The sequence below is a fragment of the Typopeltis vanoorti genome, chromosome 4, assembly GCF_054136105.1.
Source record: "Typopeltis vanoorti isolate ZY-2024b chromosome 4, IOZ_Tvanoo_1.0, whole genome shotgun sequence".
In the NCBI taxonomy this organism is placed as follows: domain Eukaryota; kingdom Metazoa; phylum Arthropoda; class Arachnida; order Uropygi; family Thelyphonidae; genus Typopeltis; species Typopeltis vanoorti.
Genome location: NC_143552.1, coordinates 152,679,799 through 152,701,593, shown reverse-complemented (window position 1 = coordinate 152,701,593; position 21,795 = coordinate 152,679,799). Strand labels below are relative to the sequence as shown.

Sequence of the window (21,795 nt, the reverse complement as noted above, 5' to 3'; positions counted from 1 at the left end):
TCAGAGAGATTGAAACTCAGGCTGTTGTTGATATGAGAGGAATCTAGAGAAATTTTCCTAGATTCGACAATCTTTCTCTCGAGTTCATCATATCACACATGGATGTTAGAAGTTTGAGTCCAGTTCACAATGTGTTGTGAACTGGCAAAGATTCTCAAGAAGTTTAACTTCAAAACTTGCTTCACTGCGCTTCCAAAACTTCGTTCAATACTTAGCAAACCTAAAGAGAAACATCTTCCAACTCAATTTTCAGGAGTGTACAAGAATTTATGTGATTGTGGAAAGCCATACTATGGACAGACTGCTAAATCCATCCTTCTACGTTTGGAAGAACACCGTAGAGATATCTCCTATAACAGTACTAGAGCTAGCGCTCTCTCTAGCCACGTTCTCTTTTCAGCTAACTCAGACGAAGGCCGCCAACACATTGTGAACTGGACTCAAACTTCTAACATTCATGTGTGCTATGATGAACTCGAGAGAAAGATTGTCGAATCTACGGAAATTTCTCTTGATTCCTCTCATATCAACAACAGCCTGAGTTTCAATCACTCTGACGCACACGTTGCCTCTGTTCAGTACTGGCGCACTCGCGACAGCGCGTAGTATACGTTTGTTTGGAACTCAAGCTGGCATTTTGTTTTCAAACACGTTACTGTCTTTTTGTACTTGTTCTGTTATTACAATTTTAAGTCTCTGTAATTCTTTATATATTTTGATTGTGATACCTGAAGATGTTGATCAATTCAACGAAACTAGTGTACTAGTAGTATCTTTTCAAATATATAATGTCATCTTTTTATCTCTCGGTATCAGTCATTAAAGCTTTTTCATAATATTCCAACCGAGTAAAAATGAATTTTGAAAAAAAAAAAAAAAAAAAAAAAAATATATATATATATACACACACACACACACATAAAGCAACAGTAGTACCATTTTGCTTGAGGGGAAATATTTTAGTTTTCTTTTTCTTTTTCCCATCTTCATCGTATCCTTTCTTGACGTTAGTGAAGTAAGAAAACTGCTTCCTGTAGTTCCGCTTACTACAGCTACGGAACAGTGCTGGCCCCTTTCGGCGATTATGGATGTTGATCGAGAGTGCAGGTTATCAAGTTGGGGGCGAAGGGCAGGTGGGTCCGGTTAAAGTAGACAAATGAGTGAGATAAATTTTGATATTAGGAATAGGAAGTAGAACCTCGAATTCTGAAACATTCAAAAGTAAATAATGAAATAATGACGACTGCGGTAAGTTTCTGTGATTAAACATATTTTATTTAACTTTGACAATTAAAATCAAATGAAGTGTTTCTTTCGTCTTACCGAAATGAATTATGAACCAATATAGTTAGTTATCTACGAAAATGATCTACATCAATGTACTAGGATATAATTTTGCTGCAGCTAATTTTCTCTTGTATGATGGATTCAACTGCACTAAACATCTTTATCTTACCCAACAGCGGTATACTATAGCGAAATATGGCTGTTGTATTATTTTTTTTATTATAATATCATTGTAATTCTTGAGCATTGGCTAGTGAAATTTATCTCTACGAAGCATTAAATTATATTCATCCGGAATCACTGGAGATATTATTATTGTAACGAGTTTTTCGCACGTTATTAGTATACGCCACAGGTAGAAAACGATAGTAGTAGTAAAGTGACGGTTTCAGTGTGTGTGTGTGTGTATATATATATATACACACTTGCAGGCGTAAACTTGACTTGTCTGTTTGCTTACTTGGGAAATGGAATAAAACCAGGTTTAAAAAGCTTGGTATCTTTAACATATATATATATACACACACGAGCAGCCGCTGAACCTTAATTAAACCGTTTATTTTTAAGGAGAAAAATAAAGAAGTAAATGTGGTCGTGTGTGTGAGAGAGTGAGAAAGAGACATATATATGGTATATATAATACAGCATTAAAATTAGCTCTACATATTCAATAGAAGTAGGACAATTTGCCGATAATTTGCCTGATCACATGTATATGTTAAATCATACAAATAATGAAAATATCATTTTCTGTATATTTTTTCAAGTTTAGCTATACAGTCTCATAAATGCCAGTAATTTGAGATTATAATAGATCAGTAAAAAAAAGTTTTTAAATGGAAAAGAAACATTTGAATTTTTGCACAAGGTTTCAAAAATGATAAAAATTAAAGTACTTGTTTTTAAATTTTCATATTTTTTTAACTTATGTAATTATAGTAGATACCATTTGTCTTCTTATTTATATGTTAGAGACAAAAGTGTAAGTTTTACATGGAGGCAGTCTAGTAATGTATGTATGTGCATATGCATATATTTATTTAAAGATGCCCATTTGTTCAGCAGTTAATTTTTTACATATGGAATTCATTTTTTTGATCTAATGAAATAATAAAAACTTATTGCATTCTCATAATAATAATAATAATACATTTTGTTGAAATTTTGAAGTTAGGAAAAAAAAAACTGTTCCATAGTGAATTACCTTGTTTTGATTACCATGAAGCTCTTATATATTTTATTATAAAGGCACCTCCAGAGAGTCAGAGATTGATAGAAATTTCAGGTTTTAACCCATGCTTTATTTCAGTCATTAATATAATTGCATTAAGAAATGATATATGAAGTAAATCTTTACATTAAGAATCACATGTTATTTAGATGATTTTAGAAATTATCTTAGGAATATTATTATTTTCCTGATCCCCATAGAGTCGCAAGACTCATCGAGGAAGATCAACACTAGTGAACACAAAGTCTATCATACCACTCCTTAAAATCATTCACAGTCTGCAAGTTCACCACCTTCTTAGGTGAACTTGCAATGCATTCCATACTTCTACCACCCTTCATGCAAAACAACTTACCTTTTACCCATCACCTCCTTTTGCAACTTTCAGGTATGGCCTCTTGTCCTTGTTCCTTTCATTGTCAATATGTTAATAATCCTTCAACAGCTTAAATGTCTGGACCATATCCCCCCCCCCCTTTTTTTTTTGCTTTTGATCCAACAAACTCTGCAGTCTGCATGCCCTCAATCTATCCTCATAATCAACGTTGTACAGTCCTGACATAATTTTTGTTATTCATCTCTACATCCAAGGATACTTCATATCCTAGTGACCAGATCTGAGCACAGAATCCAGATGTGGTCTGATCAGAAACTTTATACAATGGGACTAGCACACTTTTATCTCTTGTGGTCAATGTTCTCCTCAACATTGCTGTAGTTTTCTGAAATGTCTTCACTCCTTTGCAATATGTCCCCAGAACTTTAAATCTGTTTCCATTGTCATCGCAATGCTTTCTTCACTTCTTCCAGTATAACTCCACCAAGTGAGCATGAAGCATTGCTTCTGTAAATCCCGAATTTTAAAACCTTACATTTAGTTTCATTAAACTGAAATCCCCATGCATTTCCAATTTATTCAAATCCCCTTGAAAAGCCAAAACATCAGCACTATTACTAATAACCCTTCCAAGCTTCACTTCATCTGCAAGCAACTAAACATCTCTCTCTCTCTCTGTAGTCATGTGACAATATCATTGACAAAGATTGAAACAGCAATGGTCCCAGGACTCTGTGGACTTTTATTTTATGCAATTCTCACATTACTTGTACTTTTGACCAAAAAAATCCAACATGCCCTCTTTTAAAAAAACATTTCACTTAAAAGTTATTAACTGTTCAAAAGTCACACCCACTTTTGTAACTTGTTCGTGTGTGTGAGATTGAGAACATTTACATTTTTAATTAGTAATTTTTTTTCAGAAATTCTAATAGTGATTAATATAGCTCTTTACATAATTATAAGCTTCTTATAATTTTCTTTATTAGAATTTGCACATGCTTGAAGTTCTTAGGCTATGGAATAAGTATATTGTTCAAACTTTTTATAGTTACTATATTCTTCAGAATATGTTGGGTCAAATTATCATAAGCACATTTGGAAGAAGTTCTTGTATCCTACTTTCTTTTACAAAGGTCATTTCAATATGCACCCCACATATGTGCTTTTAGTGGAATGATGTGTAAGTGTTTTGACTTTCACTAAGAAAGTGAAAGAGTAGATATCATGTATTCATTTGCTGTTTCTAGTGTTCTTGTTTCATGAAATAAGACTTGAAATTAGAAATAGAGAACACATCTGTTTGAGACCTGATGTTACCTCATTTTGCACAATAATGCAAGGCAACCTCTTTCTCATGAAATATCTGATCTTATGGAAAAATATGGATTCCCCTGTCCGTTATAGCCTTGACATAAGTTTCATAGACTTTGATCTGGTCAATGAGTTGAAAGCACCATTGTGTGGAAAATGCTTCGTTACCATTGATCAGATTTTTTGCTGAAGTGACGACCTTCCTTATCAAACATATCAACAAAAAAAAAGTGCACTGACAGGAATACAAGACTTACTCAAATTTTGGACACAGTTATAAGGCAGAATGAAGATTATACTGAAGGCCTGTATTTTGTTAAATAAATGTTTGGTTTAATAACAGGAGTACAGTGTGTCGAATATTGCAATGACCCTGATATTCGTATATTCCATGTTTACAACAATACACAAAATGCAAGTGAGATGAATTAAAAGTTGCTACAACATAATTTTTTCTCAGAAGTAACTTTTTTTTTTTTTTTTTTTTTGTAGAAAGTATAGTATACTTGGCAAAATAATTTTTGTTTTCATCTTTATTTCTTCCAAGTGTACGGAAGCAAAAGTTCTCACATGAAAAGATTTTCATGACTGAGTTACTCATATATATAGAAAGTAGTTGATTTCACATCAAGCTGGGAGATCTAGATAATGATTATTCACATACTTCTCCTTCTTCCTTTCCAGTTTAAAGGCCTGGTGTCCTGTTATGGTCTCTTCCTATCTTTTCAAAGGCCGTCCTCTATTTCTTCTCCCTTGAGGTTGATATTTCTGTTTCTCTTTGGGAAGACCTTAAGTTCCTTTAAAATATCACCATTTCTTAGTTTGTTGTATCTAGCTGTTTTGTGCATGAATCTCATTTCAGAACTTATGTCTTTTTCTATCTGCTTGAGTTATGGTCCAGGCTCCTGAACCATATGTTAGAATAGGTCTTGCTATTGAGTTATGGATTCTTATTCTTGTTTTCTTGCTTATTAAATTTGGATTGAATATCTGATTAATAGTTTTTGTTATTCCTATATAATTAGTTATTTTATATTGCATGTCCTTCTCTCTTTCATAAGTTAAGTTGTAGGCTAGATATTTGAATGTATTAACTTGTTCTATAATATCATCTTTGCAAATTTTGCTTTTAATTGGAATATGCCTTTAAATGCCATGACTTTGGTTTTGGAAATGGAGATTTCCATATTGTATGTTTTTGCTGTTCCATTTTATGTAAAGACTGCTCACTGTAGTGAATCTTCATTATCTTCAATTAGAAGCAAATATTGTATCAATGTTGGTGCAATCATTTTGAATGCTAAAGCTGGTTGTGTTTCCCCTCCACTTTCTTATAATGTTATTAATATAAATATTAAAGAAGAGTGGTGATAGACTATATCCTTGTGAGACACATGCATTTGTTCTGTGATTTAGATTTTTGTGCAGCTATCTTTATTTTAATTTGGTTTTATATGTGTATATATATATATATATATATATATATATATATATATATATATTGAAAATTGCTTTAATTAACTGGTTAGGAATGTTGTCATCTCTTAACATTTCCAGTAGCTTATTACGATTGACTTTATCAAAAGCCTCTTTTTATAATAATTGAATAATATATGGGTCTCTAAATTGAATTCTCTTCATTTTTCTATCAGAAGCTTGAGAGTGAAAAAGGCGTTGGTGAAAAATTTGTCTTTATGGGAACTGTTCTGTTCCTCTCCAAAATATTTTCATAATATTTGCGTAATTTAGTCTTTAAAAGACATGAATATATTTTATATCTGGTATTTAAAAGGCTAATGCCTCTTTAGTTCTGATATTCATTAATATTGCCTTCTTGCATTGTTTAAGTGTTGACTCTAAATCTTCAAGAGTAAAAGAGGCAGTTGAATTTTTTGTAGATAATGGTTCTGAGAGTGGGTTGTGATCAATTGTCCATAATCCTTTATAGTATTCAATTCATTCCTCCAAAGGTATGGTTCATGACTTAATTTTAATGGTATTAACAACCAAACAAACTATTTTATAAAAAGATGTATTATTAACTTTTTTTATATTTTGCTGAATTTAAAATCAGCATCATTAGAGCATAACACAGCATGTATATGTGACAAGAAGTGAAACAATGCAATTGTAACAGACAAAAGATCTAAAGTTCTATTTTAGTGCCCTCTGATGTTGTAAAAAAAAAAAATACAGCTATGTGGGAGTTGCTCTTAAGACACCAATCTCCCAAATTTTTGGCAAATTAATGCAACAATATTTGTTCAGGTTAGGAGAATTCTTCATAGCCATGGCTGACAAAAATAATCTTTTAGATCTGTAATGACTTCTAAATATCACATTAGTTTTCTTTCATCTAATCCTGTGTGAGGCGGTGTCCAAAAGCATGGTCTGCCAATCCTGACTTGCCATAATGATGGTGGCAGATGTTAACAGATCTTCCTGTCTGCCAATAGTAGGCCAAATCACACTCACAAGGAACTTCATACACTCCAGGGTGTACTAGAGGGGTGAAGTTTATCCTTCAATTTCTAGCAAGTGGATCAGAGTTATTTTTAGCAACTCTGAATTATTTAGAGATCATTACAGATCTTAAAGATTATTTTTTGAGTCAGCCATGGCTATGAAGAATTCTCCTAACCTGAACAAATATGGTTGCATTAATTTGCCAACAATTTTTGAGACTGTTATCTTAAGAGCAACTCCCACATAGCTGTAATTTTTTTTAACAACATTAGAGGGTGCCAAAATAGGACTTTAGATATTTTGTCCATTACAGTTGTATTGTTTCACTTACTCACTATTGTGTATACATGCTCAGTTGTGATCTGAAGATGCCGATTTGAAATTCAGTAAAATATAAGTAAGTTAATAAAACATCTTTTTATAAAATAGTTAATTTGGTTACTTAAGTATAAAGAGCTAATAAGCTTCATTTCGGCAATGAAAACATTACTTAAATTAAGGGGATATTAAATCCCACATAGTATTTAAAACCGAATAAGAAACTCAAAGATTGGAATCAGAGAGTTTCTTGCCGAATATAGTAAACTATAAAGTATCGGCGACACTAGCGTTAGCCAATGCAAGTGACCCTAGTACATAGTACAATACCGGACAACTCGTTGCAAAGGTGGGGGAAGTTCAGATTGCTATTCTTAGGTATTTTCCATAATGTAAAAACACATTTCCTAGGAAATGTATGCTGTTAATTGGTGTTGTTAATACTGTTAAAAATAAGTCATGAATAACTGTCAACACCTAAGCATATCTGTTAGATCAAAGGTATGGTATGGTATTGATCTTGATTGATTCTCTAAGGCTATTATTCATTTGTCTTATAAATTTATATATTTGTGTTTGAGGTTTATCAATATTATTTTCTAAATTGTTTCTAAATTGGTAACAAAATTGTTCCATTGATCTCTGTGTCTTTTATGTGTTTCTCTTTTTGCTACTGCTCTTTTGTGTTTGTATTCAATTTCATCCTCTATTTTAGTCTTTTTTGTTTGTGCTTAACCATTTTTTATAGGCCTTCCTTTTTTCATTTATGATTTTCCTGATCTGCGTCCCAGTTACGAAGGCTTTTTTTTTCTCTTCCATTGCTTTTCCATTCCCAAGATTTCTTGGGCTAAATCTCCTAAAATGTTGAAGATCTGATTCCACTCATTCATTAATTCTACTTCATTAATAGATTCATCTGAGGGTAGTTGCTGTAATTTTTCATTTATTTTTTGCTGATATAGTTTTCTTTTATCAAAGTCAGATAATGAGCTAACTTTGAACCTATGTGTTCTCAGTTGTCTAATGGGTACTAGTGCTTTATCCATCTTGGGGGGAAATATATTGATGTCACACATTTTTCTTTCTATTCTTTCCACAGCACTTCCTTTTTTTTTTTTGCAGCTTATGTTTGATGATGGTACTCACCCATTTAGTATCTATCTGATTTATTCTTCTGATCTTAGATATAATTCTCAAACACACTTTGATAATTTCTCATTGCTCTGATAACATCCTATCCTTGCAGTTTCTTATGCTATGACACTGCCCTAAACTGTCTTCTGAACTTGTCATAGTTTCATGTACACTATGTTGACAAAAATATTTGGACACCTTACGTGCCCATATGCAACATTCAGGGAGCTGCATAAGTCTGATAATAAATGGTGAGATGTGCTGTATGTTTTGCACTGTACTCGATGTCAAGATGCCATGTTCAGCTGAACTGACAGACTTCCAGTGTGGGATGGTAGTTTGATGCCACATCAGTGGTCTTTCTGTCTGTGACATTGCTACCCATCTCAGTATACTGAAATCCACCATTGCTTATGTCATTTGTATATGGAAAGTTGATAGTACTACCACAGCGGGAAAATGCTCTGAGAGGTCATCGACACTCGCTGACTGAAATCAACGCAGTCTTGAAATGTTTGAGCATCCCACATGTCATCAGTGCCAAACTCTGCAGGGACATCTGTCAGCATCAGGACTGTCTACAGAGAGTTGAATGCATTAGGTTATCATGGCAGAGCTGCTGTGAACAAGCTACCTCCACTTCCCCCCTCAATGGCAAATGTTTGGACCAGTATCACACCGGTCCTGGACTGTAGATGATTGGAAATGGGTTCTGTGTGGAATGATGAATCATGCTTCCAAATGTTTCACTCTGATTGTCATGTTAGGATGTGGAGATTACCTGCAGAATGGTTCTGACAGGACTGCATCATTCCAATTCTAAAGTTTGGTAGAGATTCAATAATGGGATGTTTCAATTGGATGGGGCTTAGTCTGTTGGTGGGCATGCCCAAAAGGTAGTCAGTAGTATAAATTGGGGAGAGGAATATGCATGTAGCAATAAGGGAATGGAATTTCTAGAATTCTTGAGGGACAAATGTCTTAGGCAACATGTAATAGAGGCAACAAGAGGTTCAAGAGTTTTGGATTTGGTTATAGCATCAGAAAAGTTAATAATAACTGAGATGACATCTCTCCCACCAGCTGGAGAGAGTGACCATATGGTTTTGATTTGTAAAATGAATAGACATGCAGGAGTATCGAAGAGACGGGAACGTATGTGGAATTATAAGGCAGGTGATTACAATAGTCTAAGACGTCAACTTGGAGAAGTTTCATGGAGGGAGGAATTTGAAGGCTGGGATATTATTAGTGCATGGGAAATTGTGAAAGAATATTTGTTAGCAGCAATAGTAAGCTGTATACCACAACTGAAGAAGAGGACACAATTTGGAGTAAAGTGGATGACAAACAATACTAAACAGGAATTGCATGCAAAAAAGAGGCTATGGAAGAGATATATGGAGACAGATGAAGAGAAGATGCATGAAGAATATAAGACACAGGCCAGAAGAGTGACTAGTATGATAAGGAAAGCGAAACTGGAATATGATAAGAGATTTACTCTAAGATCCAAAGAAAATTCTAGGGAATTTTTTAGCTATGTGGCCAGTAGGAGGAGAAATGACTGTGGAAGAATGATATTGTGAGATAAAAATGGGAATAGAGTGATTGATGCAGAGGACATAGTGGAATTGTTCAATGAACACTTTATTGAAGTATTTCGTCCTGGAGGAGTCAATTTTAATACTAGAGGGATAGAGCAGGTTCGAGGTTTAGAGGTACAGGAGGAGAGTGTGTTTCACATTCTGAGTACTCTGGATGTTAGTAAAGCTGTGGGACTATATGGTATTTCACCACAAGTTTTGAGAGAATGTGCTAGGGAACTGACAGTGCCTTTGACTTTTCTTTTCTTTTCAATGAAAGTCTGGCTGCAGGAAAGGTGCCCATGGAATGGAATCAAGGTAAGATAGTGCCATTGCATAAGGGTGGTAACAGACTGGAAGTGTCTAATTATAGGCCAGTTTGTGTGTCATCAGTAGTTGTAAAGATCTTGGAGAAATTAGTGAGGGACCGTATACAGCACTGGGCAGATGAGGGTAATGTTATCTGTGAGAGTCAACATGGATTTGTGAAGGGGATGCCTTGTTTTGGCAATATACTAGCTTTTTATAATAAAGTTACAAGAGCATTAGATGAGGGAAAAGCATATACTGCCATTTTCTTAGACTTGGCGAAGGCATTTGACAGGGTACCACATGATAAGCTGATATTTAAGTTGCTGGGTCTGGATGTCAGATTGGTCAACTGGATTCAGGATTGGCTGTCCGATAGGTAGTTGTGTATGGTGGGGCAGTTTCAAGGAGGCAGAGGGTTACAAGTGGGGGTCCCACAGAGCTCAGTACTGGGACCTATATTGTTTAATCTTTATATCCGCTCTCCAGCCAAAAGGCCGCGGGTTTGAATCCCGCCGTGGGCATGGATGTTGTGATTGTCCTTGAAAGTACTGGTGGTGGTATTCGGCAATAGATGGCATTGGTGTTAGACGATGAAGGTTGGTGGAGTAGTGAGATGAAGAGTTGTAGTGTAGATGCCTTCCCTCGATGAGTCTTTGGACTCCGTGGAGGTGTGATTTAATAATAATAATTTTATAATAAAGTGACAAGAGCAGTTGATGAGGGGAAAGGCATTTGACAGGGTGCCACATGATAAGCTGATATTTAAGTTGCAGCACATGGGTGTAGATGTGATGTTGAGTTAGTCAACTGGATTCAGGATTGGCTCTCTGATAGTTATCAGAGAGTTGTGTATGGTGGGGCAGTATCAAGGAAGCAGAAGGTTACAAGTGGGTTCCCACAGGGCTCAGTACTGGGACCTGTTGTTTTAACCTATATATCAATGACATTTTCAATGGATTGCAGAGGGATATTCAGTTGTTTGCAGATGATTTGAAGCTGGGAAGGGTTAGTAATAGTGCAGATGTAGCATCCCTGCAAGAGGATTTGAATAAACTAGACAGATTGGTGAATGAATGGGGCTATCAGTTTAATGCAGCAAAAGTCTTGAAGTTTGGGATACATCAATGGGAGGCTGCATACTCGATTGGAGGAGCTGTACTGGAGGAAGTAGGGGAGACGAGATCTGGGGGGGGGGGTTGATTGATAGAAAACTGAAATTCAGAGACCATATTGCAAAGGTGGTGAAGGTAACCCAGAGGATTGCTGCAATACTCAGAAGGATGCTGACCTGCAGAGATGTTATTGTTCTATTGTATAAGACTCTGATCAGACCACTTAGACTATTGTTCTCAAATTTGGTCCCCAGATTTGAAGGGGGATAAATTAACTGTGGAAAAGGTACAGAGGCAGATAACAAAGATGGTTGTAGGACTGTAAAATGTTAGTTATGAGGATTGGCTGAGGGAATGTGGACTGCAGAGTTTGGCAGAAGAAGAAGAGGTGATATGAATGAGACTTTTAAACTATTGAGATGTGGTTATAGGGTTAACACCGGAGAGTTCTTTCGCTTGGTGGAACAACCGGAAGGAGTGATGACAAGGGGCCATCCCTGGAAGTTGCAAAAGGAAGCTGTGAGCAAGAGGATGAGGAGTGATTTCTTTGCATGGAGGGTGGTTGAACCATGCAATGCATTGCCTGATAGAGTTGTGAGAGCACGAACATTCAAGGAGTGTGGTGATAGACTTTGTTTTCTAGGAAGGACCTCTCACGATGAGTTCCTTGACAATGGAGCTCTGAATAATGATAATAATAATAATAAATGATATACAGGGTGTTCGGGATAAATTTGACATATTTATAATTAATTATATTTTTCCGTAAGTTACATGTATTAACACACACTTCTCTTCATTTAAAAGTTTGGACCCTTCTTCATTCATATACAAGATGTCAGAAAGGATGGATAGCTGGAACCCACCTGAATCAGGTGGAAGAGAATAACTTGTATCATGATGATTCGTGCCTGCCATCAAAATAAGGATATTACGACTGCTGCCCAATGCTCCCTGAATACAGTAAAAACAATCAGGCATGAACTAGAGACTTGCAATGGTGACTACGAGGATGTAGCAAGAAGAAAGATCCCTAGCAGATGATCTGATTGCGTTCGTACAGCAGAATTCCTCGCAAATCTGCAGGAACAGGTGTTGAAGAACCCTGGCATTGGAATTCGGGCTTTGTTCGTGGAGTTGCTAACTGTAGTCAAGCCCTGGATAACAAGGGTAGCCAATGGTAGGCCGTATGTATGGCAGCAGGATTCGGCCCCTTGCCACACCTCTGGGAAAGTCAAAAATGGTTGTCTGAAAATTTCTACGACTTCACCAGTCCAAATGTTTGGCCTCCAAACTCCCCAGACCTTAACCCCATGGATTATTTTGTATGGGGCGCAGTTGAAAAAGACACCAATCGCACTTCCAGTAATACAAAAGCCCAGTTAATGGATAAAATTAAAACAGTTTTTGCTGCCCTTCCCAGGGAGACTGTAGCATCAGCTTGTTCGAGGTTCCGAAGCAGAATTGAAGCTGTGATCGATGCTAATGGTGGTTATTTTGAGTAAATCTTGTTGATAGTATTGTAATTAACTCTGCCTGTAATGTTTTTTTGTCAATTCATTAAATTTAATAGATACAAAGAAGATTTTCTTTTTCCTTACGAAACTGTCAAATTTATCCCGAACACCCTGTAGGAAATAACCTGAAAGGAAATACAGTAATTCCTTGATTAATGCACCTAATGCGTTCTTTAAAACAGACACATTAATCGAAAACACACTAATCGAATATAATAACCTATGGGAAAATGTATAATTCGTTCTTCAGATCTTTTTTGACCCTTAATTTTTTTATAAAAGAATTAGGGTATGTCTCAGGGCCTAGATAAAGGAAAACCATGAAGCTGAAAGACAATAAAAACATATTCATAATATAAATTTATTATTCTGCTTCTTAACAAAGAATTGAGCTAACGAAGTTTGGCGAGCGTTCTGTTTCTTTTTTTCTTACAACTGATGGTATCGCCCTATTGCCTTTTCTGCAAATTTTACTGGTTCTCTCTTCACTAGGGAGTCTCTAAGAATTGCTGCTTTAAAAACTTCAATTGTATGAAAACTATTTTCAAATTGTTTCTGTGAAACCTTTTTGGGCTTGTCAGTGATTAAATTTTCTTCATATTCTTCAGGATCTTCCTGCTGTGCATCTAAATTTAGTAGGTCGGAATCGCTCAATTTCTCAGAATGAGATTTAATTAATTAGATTAATTTGAAAAGCCTCTAAAATCATTTGCACAATGTGGAAGAATGTGCTACCAAACGGCTTGTATATTGCTAGCAGTAATTTCATTTGACTTTGTGACTTTATTACCAGGCTGAGATATCTCTGATTTGGCTAGAAAAGTCTTGGAAGGCATTCGCTTCCAAAAAAAAGGCCGGTTTCATAGACATTAAATATTTGTTGATCACAATAGTCCCTTTATTACACAATTTTCTTAAAAATTTCTGGATATCTCCTTAACTGCACTTGCAGCTTCGATTGTGATTAGAACATTATGTAGCTAATTTCTCATTTTGAAACCCTCAAATCACCCAGCACTAATGTGGAATTCTTCTTCTTTTCCATCATTGATAGCCCTTTCTTTCGAGGTTACAAAGAGATAATGCTTTTAATTTAATAAGGCCAGTGTTTAGCGGGATCCGTTTTTGGTTACAATCTTCAATCCATTTAAAAAGAAGTCTCTGTAATTCAGTCATTATAATACTTTGATTTTCAGTGCATGCATGATGAACTTCAAGCAACCTTACCTTTAGCTTTGAATTCAGCAGTTGATTCACCCATTTTTGTGTTCTTGTCCTATCTTTGCTCTGGACTCACCTTGTTCATTTTCTTTATTATTCCAAGTTTTTCTTTCAATGAGATTACTTTTCAAATAATTTTCACACTTCTGTTTTTTGCTCACTAATTCTTTTACTCATGATTAAAGTTTAGTAAATAATTTAAAATAAAGTACGGAAAACAATTGCATGAGATATGATGAGCAAAATGTTATGTAAAGCAGGCAACATAAATTTTGGCAATAAATTTGGAACATAGTGTACATGAAATAGTGTAGTATGCCATTAAAAAATAACCTTGTAAAATGTTTCAAATCGGTAACTAAATTATTTCATCCTGGTGAGTGATTTTTTAAAATAGTTAGCCATAAAAAATGTATAGAACAAAAATTTTCTGTAACATTTATTTTTAAGATGTATATAAGTGCACTAATCGAATTTTAGAGGTGCACTAATCAAATTTGGGTATTGAAAAAAAATGACACACTAATTGGGGGCGCATTAATCAAGGGATTGCTGTATTCAGTTGTTTGCTGAGATGCAAAATTAGGTAGGGTAATAGCTAATCAGGGTGATGCGGAGAGCTTGCAGGACTATTTAAATAGGTTGTCAGTATGGGCAAGAGATAATGGGTATCAGTTTAATGTGGAGAAATGTAAAGTTATGCATTTTGGGAAAAATAGATTACAAGCTGTGTATCACATTGATGGCACTATACTCCAGGAAATAGACGAAGCTAGAGATTTAGGGATGGTTGTGGTAGAGAGAGTTAAAGTTTAGAGGACATATTGCTAAGGTAGTCCATAAGATTACTTTGCTATTGAAGAACACATTAATATGTAGAGATAAGGAAGTTGTTATTCCTCTTTATAAGGTCTTGATATGCCCACATCTGGATTACTGTGCTCAAGTCTGGTCCCCTGGGTTTCTTGGGGATGAGGAAGCCATGAAGAGGATTCAGAGGTTAATGACCAAGATGTGAGTGGCCTGTGGAATGTCCCCTATGAAGATAGATTGAGGAAGTGTTGAAGTTGGTTGATAGGGGAAAAAGAGGGGATATGATAGAAACATTTAAGTTGCTTAATGGTTTGTATAGGAGTGATGCAGGGCAAATGTTTCAGCACTTGGCTAGAGGGACCAGGACAAGGGGCATCCCTGGAGATTGAATAAAGATATGTTAGTAGGGATTTGAGGACTAGATTTTTTGCTTGGATAGTTGTGAATAAGTGGAATGGGTTGCCAGATTCTGCTGTGGGTACTTTGTCTGTTAATGGGTTCAAGGAGAGATACGATAGATTGTATAGATAGATTGGATCTCTCCTTAATGAGGCTTCGGACTCCATAGAGGTGCCCATATTATAATAATAATAAATATCAACAACAATGATGATGATGTAGAACCACGAGCAGTTACTGATTAAACCCATGTATTGTTCAACTCGCAACTCACCAAACTAATTTCTCTTCCTTTTCTTCTTTCTTCGTACCATATATCCGTGTCCTCTGGAACAGTCTTTCCCATACCAGTTTTCCCAATAATTTCAACCTTCAGTTCTTCAAGAAATGTTAATTTGATTCCTTTTATCTTTCTAATGAAATGCCTAAACATGGTACTGTTGTGTTATAGGTCTTGATGCCTCTCATGTATGTGGGTTGATATATGTAAAATGTCAGAAGCATCAGGAATAATGGTAAGGAGTTCTTATCTCTAGTTGATGTCCTAAAACCCTAAAATGCCCAAAAATTATAGGCATTAGTGAGACTGGCCTAGTACTCGGGAATAGAATGTGATGAAGTTTAGTTTATTCATGGAGGACAGAAAAGAAGATAGAGGGTGGTACTAATGATGATGTAGAGGAATTGAATCCATTCAGAATATAAATATCTAATAGTGGTCGTAGTATGAGTAATACAGGAAATGGATTTGAGGCTAGTGTGAGATAGAGGCTAAACAGACAAAATACACAATTGTGGGCTGCTCCAGACTTGGTTTATCTGATTTTGAACGGCATAGACAGAAAAATCTTGGAGATACAAAGTGGGCCATCATTTATGAATGATTTCAACTATGGGGATATAGAGTGGAGGGCAGAGTAAGTGTATGTGATGAAGAAAAGTTAATTTATATAATTATCCATGGATAACTTCCTTAAGCAGTATGTGATGGAACTTGCAGTACAAGAACATTGGATCTAGTAATAGTATCTGAGAATATTTATAAATGCCCCAGTTGTTGAGTAATCATGCAATTTGACTTGAGGTGACAATACTTTAAGAGCTTTGACTACAATGGGGAATATATGAACAGTAAAGCATGTGATTATAATAAATTGAGGAGGCAGGCATTGCTTTTACATGAGAAAATGCATGTTGGAGGAAATGGCAGTGCATGGAAGTTAATCATAGGGAGCTTACTAGAAGCTATATCTAATTGTGTCCTAAGAGTTAGGAAGTAACTAGTTCGTATGAATTAATCACTTGGGAGTTAAGGACTCACTAACAATTTTTTTATTATTATTATTACGGGAAACTCCAAGGAGTCCTTAGACTCATCAAGGGAGGCCCTAAACATCATGTCCATCACAACTATTCGACATTCACACAGTATCTATCATACTTTGCCTTGAACTCGTTCACTGTCATAGCACCCACAACAGACTCTGGCAGCTTATTCCACTCATTCACCACTCTAAAAGTAAAAAACCCATTTATAACACCCTTACTAACCACACTCTTGCCCAGCTTCCATGGATGTCCCCTAGTCCTCCCACCACCAGTCCTGTTCTCAAAAATATCCTCTGAATTAATTCTATAGAAACCCTTCAGCAATTTGAATGTCTCAATCATATCTCCCCTTTTCTGCCTATCAACTAATTTCTGCAACCCACAAATCTTCAACCTGTTTTCATAAGGTTCATTCCATAGACCTGCTATCATCTTGGTCACTCGCCTCTGGATCCTCTCAACCTCCTCCCCATCAAGAAGAAACCTAGGTGACCAGATCTGGGCACAGTAGTCGAGATGCAGTCTTATCAAGGCTCAATACAGAGTAACAATAACTTGCTTATCTCTGCTCGTCAAAGTATTCTTCAGCATCCAAGTGATTTGATGAGCTGATTTAGCCACTTTTGCAATGTGCCCCCTAAATTTCAACTCCCTATCCACCAACACTCCCAAGTCCCTGGCCTCATCAATCTCCTGGAGTACAGTTCCACAAATGTGATAGACTACTGCTAATCTTTTCACCCCAAAATGCATAACCTTACATTTTGCCACATTAAATTGACATCCATTCTCTTTAGCCCAGTCCTCCAAATCATCCTGCAAAATTTTGACATCCTGTGCACTCACTATTGCTCTACCCAACTTTGCATCATCAGCAAACAAATGAACAGTTCCTCTCAGATCCTTTCCTATATTGTTAATGAACAAATTGAACAGTAGTAGTCCAAGAACAGAACCCCCTGCGGCACACCACTAGTCCTAGGCTGTCTTTTGGACTCTACTCCTGAGTAAACTACTGTCTGGTATCTCCATCAACCACCCTCCTATCCATCTCACCAACCCTATATCCATTCCCATATGTTGCAGTTTGTGGATTAGAATTCCATGTGGTAACCTGTCAAAGGCCTTAGTCAGGTCCAGCAGTATCACTGTAAACCCTTTATCCTTATCCAGTTCAGCCGTCAGTGTTTTATAAAACCTGAGCAACTTACTGAGGTATGATCTACCCTTTACAAAACCATGCTGTCCCACATACAGTATCTCATTTTCATCAATCCATTCCTGTATTTTTCCCCTGACTACTTTCTTTAAGACCTTGACAATGATTCCTGATATGTTGATCAGTCGGTAATTTGCAACAGTAGTCTTGGATCCTCCTTTATGCAGTGGAACAATTTTCCCCTCTTTCCACCCCTTTGGGACTAAACCAGACCCGAGACTCACATTAAACAATATGGTCAAGGGCACTGACAATTCTTTAGCCGCTTCATATACGATACGAGCTGGTATACCAACCAATCCCACAGATGTAGTCACATTATGGTTCTGTAATAGACTATTCACCTCCACTTCATTCACCACAATTTCTATATAAAGTAATGGTTCCTTCATTCCTTCAATGGCACCACCTGGATGATATGCTCTTGCAAAGGGCTCACTCAGTAATTCCACTATATCAACTGATTCAGTGACCTCCATACCATCGGTATTCCTTAAAATCATTCTGCCATATACATTTTTTCTTTTACTTGCAGCATATTGAAAGAACTGTTTGGGATTCACTTTAGCTTACATGCCTAATTTCCTTTGATAATCTGTTTTGCTTTTCTAACCACACTTGTTACCCTTCTGGCTTGTGCTTTATACTGGTCATGTGCCTACAGGTCACCTTTCTCCTTAAATTCCTTCCACAGTTGTTTTTTTTTTGCAATTCAAGTTTAATGATGTTATTCATCCATTTAACCCCTACGTGATTTACTATTCAGACTCTAAGTATACAGTAAGCCATAACCTCCTGCAAATGCTCCTTGACCTCTTTCCATGCCCTATCAACATCTTGCAGTTTTACATGCCATGGCACTGAAGCAAGCAATCTCCTAAGCTTGTCATACTTGCCAGCACGGTAATTCCACATGTACCCTGTCTTAATCGAAAATTTCACACATTTAGCCACCTCCCAGGTCAAGACCCTATGATCACTCTCACCAATAGGTGGCAACATGGTCATATTCATTACAGTCAAATTCTCAGATGCTATTACTAGTTCAAGCACTCTTGAACCCCTAGTATTTTCCATTACATGCTGTTTCAGATAGTAATCCCTTAGTAACTGAATAAAATCCAGTTCCTTCCTCACATGTGTCCATTCCTCCTTCCCATCAATGTTACCATAGTTGAAATCCCCCATAATAATTACCCTCCTTCCACTCATTTCTTCTATTTGCTTATGAGTGGAAGGATGTTACTCATTTCTTCTATTTGCTTATGCATACTATCTCCATCATCTATTCCATCACCTCTATAGCAGCACCCAATTGTATATTTTGTTCTGCTAGCCTCAATCTCACACCAAATAGCCTCAAATGAACTCTTTTCACTATCCTGCAATACAACTTCTATTCTCCCTTGGCTGTAGTTCATCAGCTATCATCAGTAACACTACTCCCCCCATTTTATTCTCTCCCTGTCCCCTCCTGAACACACTATACCTTACACATTTTATCCCAATAACTATATCATCTTCTGTCAGCCATTTTCACTAATGCCAATAACCTGTGGCCAGGAAGAGCCAACGAAGGCCAAAAATTCTTCCATCTTGTTCCTAATACTCCTGGCATCAGTATACAGACTGGTCCATTTGTCCCACCCCTTCTGATTTCCTGTCCTTCGTACTAGCTCGGGCTCATTATATACATTCTTACACTCAACTGACTCACCGATGTCTGTATATCCACTTCCTCCCCTCCTTAATAGTTCTAGTTTCCCTGATTTTGCACATCCACTCTCACTTCACTCAGCAACACTTTTTCCAGTCTTTGCACACCAAATCCATTCAAATGTAAGCCATCCATCTTGTACAAATCCTTTCGCCCATTAAACTCACTCCACATGTCCACAAACTCCACACCACACCATCTGCATAACCAGCGCATAAAGTCATTTGCGCTTATGGCCCTCCTTCTAAACTCCTCTCTGTCATACCGTGGTCACTATCCTTACTCTGTCACTCTTTTCTTTCGCTACCTCTAATAAATGGGGTGCTTAAGGGTCAAAGCTGTATAACTGAGAGGAGACCGCCACATAAGCCTTTAAAGGAATGCGGAGAACCGAACAGGGCTTCTGATCTAATGTCCAATCTTCAACTTCTCGTGATGCACCCTGTTGGGTATCTAACTGGATACTGAACGAACGAGGATGGGCTGGCAATTTGGGATTTAGCCGACCAAATTATATTCTTATTGGTTAAACCAAAATAAAAAATGATGGTACAACATGACAAAATTTAATGCTGGCTGGGGCGTCGCCCAGTTAAACAAGCCCCCACCCCCCCGCAGTTTTCGCCAGGGAACCAGGGCGAACAGCGAAAAATCAGCTACTGGAACAAATCTGAAAGCACACCCCAACTCAACATCACCAGAGTTAAAGATTGGTACTCTCAACATAAGAAGCCTGAATGGCAAAGAAATGGAGCTAGTTGAGAAATTAGATAAGTACCAGATTGACATAATAGGGATAACTGAAACAAAAAAAGACAAAAACTGGTGAGATCTTTCTGAGCAATAAATACAAAATGTTATATTCAGGCAATGACAATCAAGAAAAAGGAGTAGCCATAGTATTCAACACAAAATACAAGGCTAATCTTCTTGAATGGCAGGCAGTCTCAAGTAGAGTGATGTGGGCAAATATGAGAATGGGGAACTGGACAATGAGACTTATTTGTGCCTATGGTCCCACAGAAGGTTCTACTAAGGTAGAAGTGGAGGAATTTTTTGATGCTTTAGAAAAAGCAACTGACACCAATGAAAAAGGAAAACTTGTTTCTTGTTGGGGATCTAAATAGCAGAGTAGGAAATGATTGTGAGGCATACAAAAATATTTTGGGAAAATTTGGAGAAAAGAGCAAAGCTAATAATAATGGCAAATACCTGTTGGATTTCTGCTCAGGACATGGACTGGTTATTACTAACACCATGTTCCAACATAAAAATGTGCACAAATTCACATGGAGAGAAGAGGCAAGGAATAAGAAAAGTCTCATTGACTATGTTATTGTTGATAGTGATGTTTTCTCCCTCGGGCAGAGCACCAGAGTGTACAGAGGATTTGAAATTGGAAGCGATCACTATTTAGTCTTGAGCATGATAAAATTGAATTTCATATTGAAATTCAATTTTATCATGTAAGAAAGTTTTAAAGCGAATAAAAGTTGAGCAGCTCTCAGATGTGAACTGTAGACTAACATGTCCAAAGGTTATTGAAGAAAAAATGAAAGAGTTTGAGAACAGGAACCAAACCTTGCAGATTCAGTGGCAACCCTTGAAGAAACCATGATTGATTCAGCCAGCAAGGCATGTGGTGAGGTTATCTGCAAGAATAGAAAAATCAGGACTCCATGGTGGACACAGGAAGTTAAAGAGGCTGTGAAGGAATAGAAGAAATCATATCAAAAGTTCCTGGCAAATAAGTCAGTTTTTGCTCTTAGAGAATACAGAGACAGATGTAAGAAAGTGAAATACTGTGTAAAACTTGCTAAACAAAAGTCATGGGAGGACTTTGGCAAGAATATAGAAAATAAATATCAAGAAGGTGGCAAAATATTCTGGAGGTTGTTGAAGAAGCTTAGGAATGGAGGAAAGAGTGCTGTAAAAGGAGTTAGAGATGATAAAGGTGACATGAAAACAGTAGAAAAAGATATCTTTGAAGTATGGAGTAATTACTTCGAAAAATTGCTAAATGAAACATGCAGTGATAGTACAGGGGTAAAAAACACTCAACAGGTATACGGTCAGAATACATATCCATACTTGAAGTAGAAAAAGCCATTAAAGGCTTGAAATGTGGAAAGGAAATGTATAAAAGTCTTACAGTGGCTGCACTGCATAGTTCAGAAAGCCTGGACAGAGGGACGAATTCCTGATGATTGGAGTAGAGCTCTAATAGTGCCCATATATAAAAAGGGAAATAAAACTGAATGTGAGAATTACAGAGATATTTTCCTACTGAGTGTTCCTGGCAAGATCAATGCAAGTATACTTGAGAAACGGTTGAGAAGAATTGTGGAAGAAAAGCTTGGTGAAGAACAAGCTGGATTCAGGCCAAATAGAGGCTGTCAGTATCAGATCTTCACTTTACAACAAATAGTCGAGAAAGCATGGGAATATAACAAAGATCTAATTTAAATTTTGTCGATCTGGAA

At 36.6% G+C, this 21,795-nt stretch overlaps 1 protein-coding gene across 1 annotated transcript in view; it reads left to right on the top strand.

Annotated features, from left to right (window-relative positions):
* Window positions 1–1,122: 1,122 nt before the first annotated feature.
* Drep2 (DNA fragmentation factor-related protein 2) overlaps window positions 1,123–21,795 on the top strand; it is a 351,128-nt gene continuing 330,455 nt past the window's right edge. The window contains exon 1 of the mRNA XM_090391520.1: window positions 1,123–1,248. The gene's annotated coding sequence lies outside the window, so the exon portion shown is untranslated. The remainder of the gene's footprint in view (window positions 1,249–21,795) is intronic.